A 10,163-nucleotide genomic window follows, 5' to 3' on the forward strand; every position below is an offset into this window, starting at 1 on the left:
CAGTGATCTAGAGCCTGTCTAGAACCTTCTGCAATGACAGAAATGTTCTATATCTTCTCTGTTCAATACAGTAGCTACCGGCCATATGTGGCCATTGAGGGCTTGAAATATGATGAGTGCAAGTGAGGAACTGAATTGTTAATTCCATTTCATTTTAATTAGCTAAAATTAAGTAGTCACATATGGCTAGTGGCTACCATATTGGACATATCTAGACCAATGGAATTGTTATTTTTGAGAATAAATAACACCTCTATTATGAAAAAAGAATTCCTCTATTCTGAAAAAGCCATTTTTTCTTGCTTACAGAAAAAAAAATCAAACAATACCCAAGAGTAAAAAGAGAAAAGTCTCTCCCTCTATTCATCCCAGTGATTACAATTATGACATTATTGCATTTCTATTTTCTATGTACTGTCCTGGTCAAAGGGAAAACTTCATACCTTTTTATACATGTAGGATTAAGCTATACATACTTTTCTGAGCCATGACTTTCTCACTTAAAATACTTTAGCTATCTTTCCATATAAATGCATAAAGATCTATGAGGACTTTTCATATCTAATATTTTAGAGACTCCAGCATGATGGTTTCTAGTATCTGTTAAGTGAAAAAATACATAGTTACAAAAAAGCTACTATGGGACTTCCCTGGTGGCACAGTGGTTAAGAATCTGCCCGCCAATGGAGGGGACACGGGTTTGTGCCCTGGTCCAGGAAGATCCCACATGCTGTGGAGCAACTAAGCCTGTATGCCACAACTACCGAGCCTGCATGCCACAACTACTGAAGCCCACACGCTACAACTACTGAAGCCTGCACGCATAGAGCCCATGCTCAGCAACAAGAGAAGCCACTGCAGTGAGAAGCCTGCACACCACAACAAAGAGTAGACGCCGCTCGCCGCAACTAGAGAAAGCCCGCGTGCAGCAACGGAGACACAATGCAGCCATAAATAAATAAATAAATAAATAAAGCTACTATGGATTCAATACCATTTTAATGAACTTATACTTTGTTAATCACAACAGCTGTTTACACCATTGAAAAACTAAAATAACAAATGAAAAGAAAAATTGTTGTACTTTTGTGTAGCTCCTCAAGGCAATCACAACATAAGCAGAGAAATGTTAATGTAAACAAATAACTTCAATACTGTAGGCAAATAAAATAATAGTATCATATTAGAGGTAAAGGTAGCTCGGCTTGAGTGGATCAAGAATGCCTTCACAGAAAAGAGCACCTTTGAATTGGGTCTTAACTAAGAAGTTGAAGTCAGAGAGATCAGTGTGCAAAGGGTCAGAGACAGAATGACCTATGTTTTAGGTAATTTGTCATGGCTGAAGAGAAGTGGGGAGGCTGAGTGACAGGAAATTAGCCTAGAGAAATAGACATAGGCCAAACAATTAAGGGCCTGTGCCATGCTTAGAATTTTTTACTTTAATCTGTAGGTGATGGAGAGATATTGAAGGGTTTTGTAAAAATAATGGGTTTTTTTTCTGATTTTAAAAGTAATATATACTTATTGAAGGAAACATTCAAAAATACACAGAAGTATATTGGGCTTCCCTGGTGGCACAGTGGTTAAGAAAAAGAGAATAACTTCCGGGTTAAATTCCCTGAGAGCCTTGTCAACAAGGTGTTGAATTTTTTTTTAAACTAGTCCCTTATCAGCTCTGTAGATGTGGTCCATGAGTTTTGGTGGACGTGTTTTCATGCCTTCTTTTAAAAGCAAAATAAAGTTAGTCCCTTCTGGCCACTGTTAACTTCCACTGAGAGGCTATAAAAGTGCTAGCAACTACAGATACTTTTTTAATGTGCACTGACTGAAATCCCAAAGAATAGCAAGCCCTTATTTTATGAGGCTTTCACTGATGCTGGGTGTCCCCCCACCAAATGCACACTTTATGTTATGAACAAGATCCTTTGCGTGGTGTGGATTCATTGCTAATCTATGCTAGGAAAAAAAAGATACCACTGGAAAATGCATTGAGGAAGTCAGCTGAGAATAATATACTCATACTTATGGTTTTTCTTTTCATTACTACTCAGTATACTGAAGCATATTGTTCATGTTGAGGACGAGTAGATTGGTAAAGGGAATGAATTAAAAGACATTTATAGGTCTCATATTTTATCACTGGTAAATTACCTCTGTTTAAAATCATATGCTTTGTGGCAACCTTGAGGGGTGGGATAGGGAGGGTAGGAGGGAGACGCAAGAGGGAGGAGATATGGGGATATATGTATATGTATAGCCGATTCACTTTGTTATACAGCAGAAACTAACATACCATTATAAAGCAATTATACTCCAACAGAGATGTTAAAAAAAATCATACGATTTCATAAAACAGATTGCTTTTTTTTTTTTTTTTGGCGGTACGCGGGCCTCTCACTGTTGTGGCCTCTCCTGTTGCGGAGCACAGGCTCCGGACACGCAGGCTCAGCGGCCATGGCTCACGGGCCTAGCCGCTCCGCGGCATGTGGGATCTTCCCGGACCAGGGCACCAATCCGTGTCCCCTGCATCAGCAGGCGGACTCTCAACCACTGTGCCACCAGGGAAGCCCCACAGATTTGTTTTTTTTTGTCTCCTTTTTTTAAGTTTTATTTTTTTATTTTTAAAAATAAATTTATTTATTTATTTTTGGGTGCCTTGGGTCTTCGTTGCTGCCTGTCGATTTTCTCTAGTTTGGCGAGCGGAGGCTACTCTTCGTTGAGGAGCAGGGGCTTCTCATTGCGGTGGCTTCTCTTGTTGTGGAGCACGGGCTCTAGGCGCACAGGCTTCAGTAGTTGTGGCACGTGGGCTCAGTAGTTGTGGCTCGCGGGCTCTAGAGCACAGGCACTGTAGTTGTGGTGCATGGGCTTAGTCGCTCCATGGCATGTGGGATCTTCCCGGACCAGGGATCGAATCCGTGTCCCCTGCATTGGCAGGCAGATTCTTAACCACTGTGCCACCAGGGAAGTCCTGCCTCTCTCTTATAACAACACTTGTCATTATATTTAGGGACCACCTGGAAAATCTCCCCATCTTAAGATCCTTAACCTGGGATTGCCCTGGTGGTCCACCAGTTAAGACTCCATGCTCAGTGCAGGGGACCCGAGTTCGATCCCTGGTCAGGGAAGTAGATCCTGCATGCCACAACTAAAGATCCCGCACGTGGCAATGAAGAGCCCACATGCCACAACTAAGACCCGGTGCGGCCAAAAGATAAATATTAAAAAAAAAAGATCCTTAACTTAATCACATCTGCAAAGTCCTACTTTTTTTTGCCATATAAGGTAACATTCACAGGCTCTAGGAATTAGGACATGGATATCTTTTCTTTTTTTGGGGGGGGGCGAGTATTACTCAGCTTACCACAATCACCCTGGCAACAGTATGTAGAAAAGATTGGAGGAGATAAGCTAGAAGATAAGCACACCGGCTAGAATACAATCATAATAATTTCAGGTGAGGGACTTCTCTGGTGGTGCAGTGGTTAAGAATCAGCCTGCCAATGCAGGGGACATGGGTTCGAGCTGTGGTCCGGGAACATCCCACATGCCACAGAGCAACTAAGCCCATGTGCCACAACTACTGAGCCTGTGCTCTAGGGCCTGCGAGCCACAACTACTGAGCCCACGTGCCTAGAGCTCGTGCTCCACAACCAGAGAAGCTACCACATTGAGAAGCCCATGCACCACAACAAAGAGTAGCCCCCACTCGCCACAACTAGAGAAAGCCCGCGCGCAGCAACGAAGGCCCAACGCAACCAAAACTAAATAAATTTATAATAAATAAATAAAATAAAATAAAATAATAATAATTTCAGGTGAAAGGTGGGGAAGGCCTGAACTAAGACAGTGGTTGTAGGGATAGAGAAGAGGAAACCAAATCTAAATAATTAGAAGGTAGGATCAAGGGGACTTAATCAATTAAACATAGGAGGTAAGGAGTAGAAGACTAGAATGATTTGAAGGTTTCTGGTTTGGGTGCCTGGTTGTCTGGTTATAACCAGGACAGGAAATAGAGGCAGAGGGTAAGTCAATTAGTGCATTTTGGTTTAAGGTGAGAGGAGCCAGCCAAGCAACAGATGAAAAGTGTCAAAGCAAGGCTCTGAGAGGTCAATTTTTTTTCTAATTATCATTATCAATCACATAATACTTATTGAATATTTTTAAGATACTGAACATAATAATGTGGGGTTTTTCAGTACTAAGGATGACTTCTGTCCTCAGTAAATTACCAAGTAACTAGATAAACAGGTAACATCAATCAAAAAAAACAAAAAACAAAAAGGGAATGGCCTAGTGTACAAAAACTGTAAGTGGATGCCACCTGTATTCAACATTGTACTAGAGGTTCTAGCCAGGGTAATTGGCAAGAGAAAGCAATAAATGGTATCCAAAATGGAAAGGAAGAAGTAAAACTATCTCTACTTGTAGATGACATGATCTTGTATACAGAAAATCCTAAGAAATCCACTAAAAAAAGATTAGAACTAATAAATGAGTTCAGCAGGGTTGCAGGATACAAGATCAATATACAAATGTCAATTGAATTCCTATTTACTTGCAATGAACAATTTGAAAATGAAATTAAGAAACAATTCTATTTACAATAACATGAAAAAGAATAAAATGCTTAGGGACAAACTTAACAAAAGAATGCAAAAATATACTCTGAAAACTATAAAACATTGTTGGAAGAAATTAAAGAAGAGCTAAATAAATGGGCTTTGATTAATCAAATAAGTGTTAGCAAGGATGTGGAGAAACTGGAACTCTGCTGGTGGGAATATAAAATAGTGCAGCTACTTTGGAAGACAATTTGGCAGTTCCACAAACAATTAAACATAAAGTTACCATTTGATCCAGAAATGCCACTCCCAGTTATCTTTTTTTTTTTTTTTTTTGGCTGCATTGGGTCTTCGTTGCTGCACGCGGGCCTTCTCTAGTTGCGACGAGTGGGGGCTACTCTTCGTTGAGGTGCGTGGGCTTCTCATTGCAGTGGCTTCTCTTGTTGCGGAGCATGGGCTCTAGGTGCGTGGGCTCCGTAGTCGCAGCGCACAGGGCTCTAGGGTGCACGGGCTTAGTTGCACCACGGCACGTAGGATCTTCCCAGACCAGGGCTCGAACCCATGTCCCCTGCATTGGCAGGCGGATTCTTAACCACTGCACCATCAGGGAAGTCCCAACTCCCAGTTACCTACCCAAGAGAACTGAAAACGTGTTCACATAAAAGCTTGTAAAAGTGAATGTTTATAGCAGCGTTATTCATAATAGCCAAAAGGTACATCAACTGATGAATGGTTAAGCAAATATGGTATATCTGTACAATGGGATATTATACAGTCATAAAAAAGTAATGAAGTTCTGATACATGCTACAACATGGATGAACCTTGAAAACATGCTAAGTGGAAAAAGCCAGTCACAAAAGACCACATATTATATGATTCTATTTATATGAAATGTTCAGAATAGGGGAATCTATGGAGAAAAGAAGTAGAACAGTGCTTGCATAAGGCTTTGGGAGATGGAGAGATGGGGGAAGATAGCTAAAGGGTACAAGGTTTCTTTTTAAAATGATGAAAATGTAAAATCGACTGTGGTCATTAATGGTTGCACATATCTGTGAATATACTAAAATCCATTAAGTTGTATACTTTAAATGGGCAAATTGTATAGTATATGAATTCTATCTCAATAAAGCTCTTATTAAAAAAAAGAAAGTATAAGTGGGACCTAAAGAAGTAATAATAACCTAAGTTGATTTCCCAAGGGACAGCACCATAGCAGAAAGTCCTGTAGAGATCCTGGAACCCATATAGACCCTAGGGTGTGTGTCTCATAAAGTCAGTTGACCTCCTGTGGAGTGAATTAGGATATGTTGCCTCCCAAATTGGGAGAGATGTTTGGACAGGAGAGAGTGAATGTTAAAGAGTGGCGTGTACTCAGAATCACACTAAATCAGACTGCCACCGTTGGACTTGCTGATAAGGAGGAATAGGCGCGCTTTTACTACATTTCACTGATTTTTCTTCATTTTTTTTAAAGTTTCAAATAATACTGTGTTTTAAAACTTTCTTAGCAATACAAAAAGAATTTTGCTCTCAATAGAATATTCGTTTGATAATTTTCACTGAAGCAGTGTTATTGACTCTCTGCTTAATTTTTTATTGAAGTATAGTTGATTTACAATGTTGTGTTGATTTCTGCTGTACAGCAAAGTGATGCAGTTATACATATATACACACTCTTTTTTATATTCTTTTTTAAATTATTTTTATTTATTTTTGGCTGCGTTGGGTCTTTGTTGCTGTGCGCAGGCTTTCTCTAGTTGCGGTGAGCGGGGGCTACTCTTTGTTGCGGTGCACAGGCTTCTCGTTGCGGTGGCTTTTCTTGTTGTGGAGCATGGGCTCTAGGCACGCAGGCTTCAGTAATTGCAGCACACGGGCTCAGTAGTTGTGGCACGCAGGCCCTAGAGCACGTGGGTTTCAGTAGTTGTGGCTTGCGGGCTTAGTTGCTCCTAGGCATGGGAGATCTTCCCAGACCAGGGATGGAACCCATGTCCCCAGCATTGGCAGGTGGATTCTTAACCACTGTGCCACCAGAGAAGTCCCTATATTCTTTTCCATCATGGTTTATCACAAGATATTGAATACAATTCCCTGGGCTGTACAGTCAGTAGAGCCTTCTTTTTTATCTATTCTATATATAATAGTTTGCATCCATTGACTCCAAACTCCCACTCCTTCCCTCCCCCAACCCCCTCCCCCTTGGCAACCACAAGTCTGTTCTTTATGTCTGTGAGTCTGTTTCTGTTTCATAGATAGGTTTGTTTGCATCATATTTTAGATTCCACATATAAGTGATATCATGTGGTATTTGTCTTTCTCTTTCTGACTTACTTCACTTAGTATTATCATCTCTAGGTCCACCCATGTTGCTGCAAATGGCATTATTTCATTCTTTTTTATGGCTGAGTAGTATTCTTCTTTTTAAAGATAAAGATGAAGATTCCTTATCTTTGCCTGCCTGCCTTTGCTCCCCTCTTGCTTCACTCTTACCTCTTTCCTTATATCATAGAAATATTACTACAATTTGAGTTCATTGAGGCTTTTTTTCCCCTCTCTCTCCCTTATTCATTCATCCAACAAACATATCAAGGACTATGCTAGATGCTGGAGACAGAGATGAGTAAGAACTGGTCCCTATTGTTGAGGAGCTCACGGTCTAGCAGTTCCCCAAAGTCTCTCTAAATGGATATTTCCTTTTCTTCATTCCATGGTAATTTAGAATGGTATAAGACATTAGATAAGAATCCATATGTTTCCAGAGTCGGTTCTAAAGAGTGAACTTCACTCTAATCAAATGGCTGCCAAATAGAATAGATCCAATTGTTTGATCAAGTTACATGTAGCCTTGCCTGTCATAAAAAAATAATAAAAGTTTGACACCCAGCGTAGTTCAGTAAAGCATGGCACATGCAAATGATGGAATAATATACAGCCATTACAATTATGTTGTAGAACATATTGTACAAGATAATTCCAATTTTGTAAAAAAAAAGTATGCAAAAAGAAAACAAAGGACTGGAAGGATATACATCAAAAAGAGTAGTGGTTATCTCCAGGTATGATGGATAGGATAAAAGTGATCATTGCTTTCTTCTTCAGATCTTCTATGCTTTCCAAAACTTTTACAGTGAACATTTATATTTTTGTAATCAGAAAAGTATATATATAATTAAAATGAAAGAACTCTCATGAAGACAGGGACTGAGTTTTTACCTGTCTTATAGTATTACAGAGCTTTAGGAGTGCTTTATAAATGGTGAATAACAGGTAACAGAATTGAGTACTATGCCATAAATGTAACAAGGCTGAAAATGAGAGTGTTGAATTGCAGGCCATACTCTTACTCAACACCTTCCCTGTCATCCCCCATCAGCCCATTTATGTTAGAGCTTTTCATCTGTGGCTGATACATACTCAAACCTATCAACTATGGGCACTCTTGGCTTACTCAAAGAGAAAAAGTAGATATTTATTTTAAGGACATGAAGGTTCCAGGGTGTGAAGTCCCAAATCTTTCATAAGTCAGCTCTATTTCTCTTATAATAGTAACAAGTATCTATTAAACACCTGCTATATGTCAGGCAAGTGCACACCTCAATCTTAGTAGCATTGCTATGCGGTATCATTATCCCCAGTATTTCTTTCCAGTCTTTGTCTAAGTATACATGTATATAGAATTTCTCTACAAAGTTGGTATCATATTTTAACTCCTGTAAAAAATGTAACATTATATCTGGAGCGTTTTCATGTCTCATTTGCTTTTTTAATAGACTTTATTTTTTTTTAAAGAAGATGTTGGGGGTAGGAGTTTATTAATTAATTTATTTATTTTTGCTGTGTTGGGTTTTCGTTTCTGTGCAAGGGCTTTCTCTAGTTGTGGCAAGTGGGGGCCACTCTTCATTGTGGTGCTCCGGCCTCTCACTATCGCGGCCTCTCTTGTTGCAGAGCACAGGCTACAGACGCGCAGGCTCAGTAGTTGTGGCTCACGGGCCTAGTTGCTCCATGGCATGTGGGATCCTCCCAGACCAGGGCTCGAACCCGTGTCCCCTGCATTAGCAGGCAGATTCTCAACCACTGCGCCACCAGGGAAGCCCCTGTAGACTTTAATCTTTTAGAGTAGTTTTATGTTTGCAGCAAAATAGTAATTTGTAGTAACGGTTGTTAATTACTACATCCATTGTATGAATATAACCAAAATTGATTTGACCAATCTTCTATTGTACATTTAGATGGTTTTCTTATCTCTGTTTTAAAGATGAGAAAAATAAGACCTGGTGACTTGACAAGAGACAAATCCAAAGTCAACTGGTTAAAAAGCAGGCAGAGTTGAGATTAGAATTCTGGTCTATCTGTCTCCAGAACTCACACACATTGCCTCTGAATACACCATCAGTCCCCTTTAGATTGTCTCCCCTCAGTTTGAAACCAAGCATTCTCCACAACCAGAGCAGTCAAGGATCCAAGCATGTGTTGAGAAGGGCAGGCAATACAAAAGAACGACGTGACCCAACTGAGATGGAACAAATTGAAAATGCAAAAGGAGGTACAGGGACACAGAAATAAGCAGAAGGTGTGAGATGGGTGCACAGTATACTGGTTAAGATAAAGAGAAAGCTGCGTTTGGGAAACCTAAAGGGGAAAACTCTTGCTTTTATCTCTGTATATAGGAGAGAGCAAAGATAACCTCAAGGCCATGGGGGGAGCCAGGAAGGATAAGGTTTCTGAGAAAGTGAATGAGATAAGGGAGGATAAAACTCCGGAGGACTACAAGGCTAGCAGAGGCTTAGTGTGGGAAGGAAGAAAGGCCCAGGTCAAAGAGGCAGGCCAGAGCAGGCACTGGACACCAAACCTAAAAATGTGATGGGACTCCTTTCCAGCCTGAGCCTCTTCTAGTATCTCAGATACTAAATACCCTCCAGCGTTTAGGGGTCGGAGTGGGAAAGTGGAGAGAGCGGGGATTGTAAAGTGCTCTAACTCTAATGGGGACTGAGAATGGATCCTGGCACACATTTTTTAAAGCCAGTAGGCCTAATGCTAATGCCTCCTCCCCCTACCCCACTTCCCTAGCTTCAACCCCAGCCACACCCACACGCTAAGGACCATCCAGGAGGGGGAGTGTGTGTGTGCGCACGCGCGTGCGTGCTCGTGCCTAAGAGAGCCTGAGAGACAGAGACGAGACAAAAAGAGACCGGGAGAGAGAGAGTGCGCGCCAGAGTGGGGGGGGGGAGAGAGAGAGGGACAAGGACAGAAAGAGGGAGGGAGGGAGACAGAGACAGAGAGACAGAGAAAGGAGGAAGGAGAGCTGTCGGCATCGGTGAGGAAAACTACTGAAGAGATAACGCTGGGGGCTCCTGCGCGAAGACTCAGGGAGAAGATCTCAGAACTTACCCTAAGACCGTGGAAGGAGTGGGGGAATGTCTTTGCAGGACCTGGTTTTGGGGTCATCAGGCAGTAACGGTTACTGCATAGGCGTTGTCACTGAGCCAGAGCCATTTAACTCGCCCTGGGTGGCTGGAGACCAGGCTTAAGACACCCCACAACTCTGAGTCTCAGAATGGTTAGGGGGGCCCGAGGCTGCAGACAAGGGGAGGAGGGGCAC

This window comes from Delphinus delphis, chromosome X (assembly GCF_949987515.2).
Source record: "Delphinus delphis chromosome X, mDelDel1.2, whole genome shotgun sequence".
Taxonomy (NCBI): domain Eukaryota; kingdom Metazoa; phylum Chordata; class Mammalia; order Artiodactyla; family Delphinidae; genus Delphinus; species Delphinus delphis.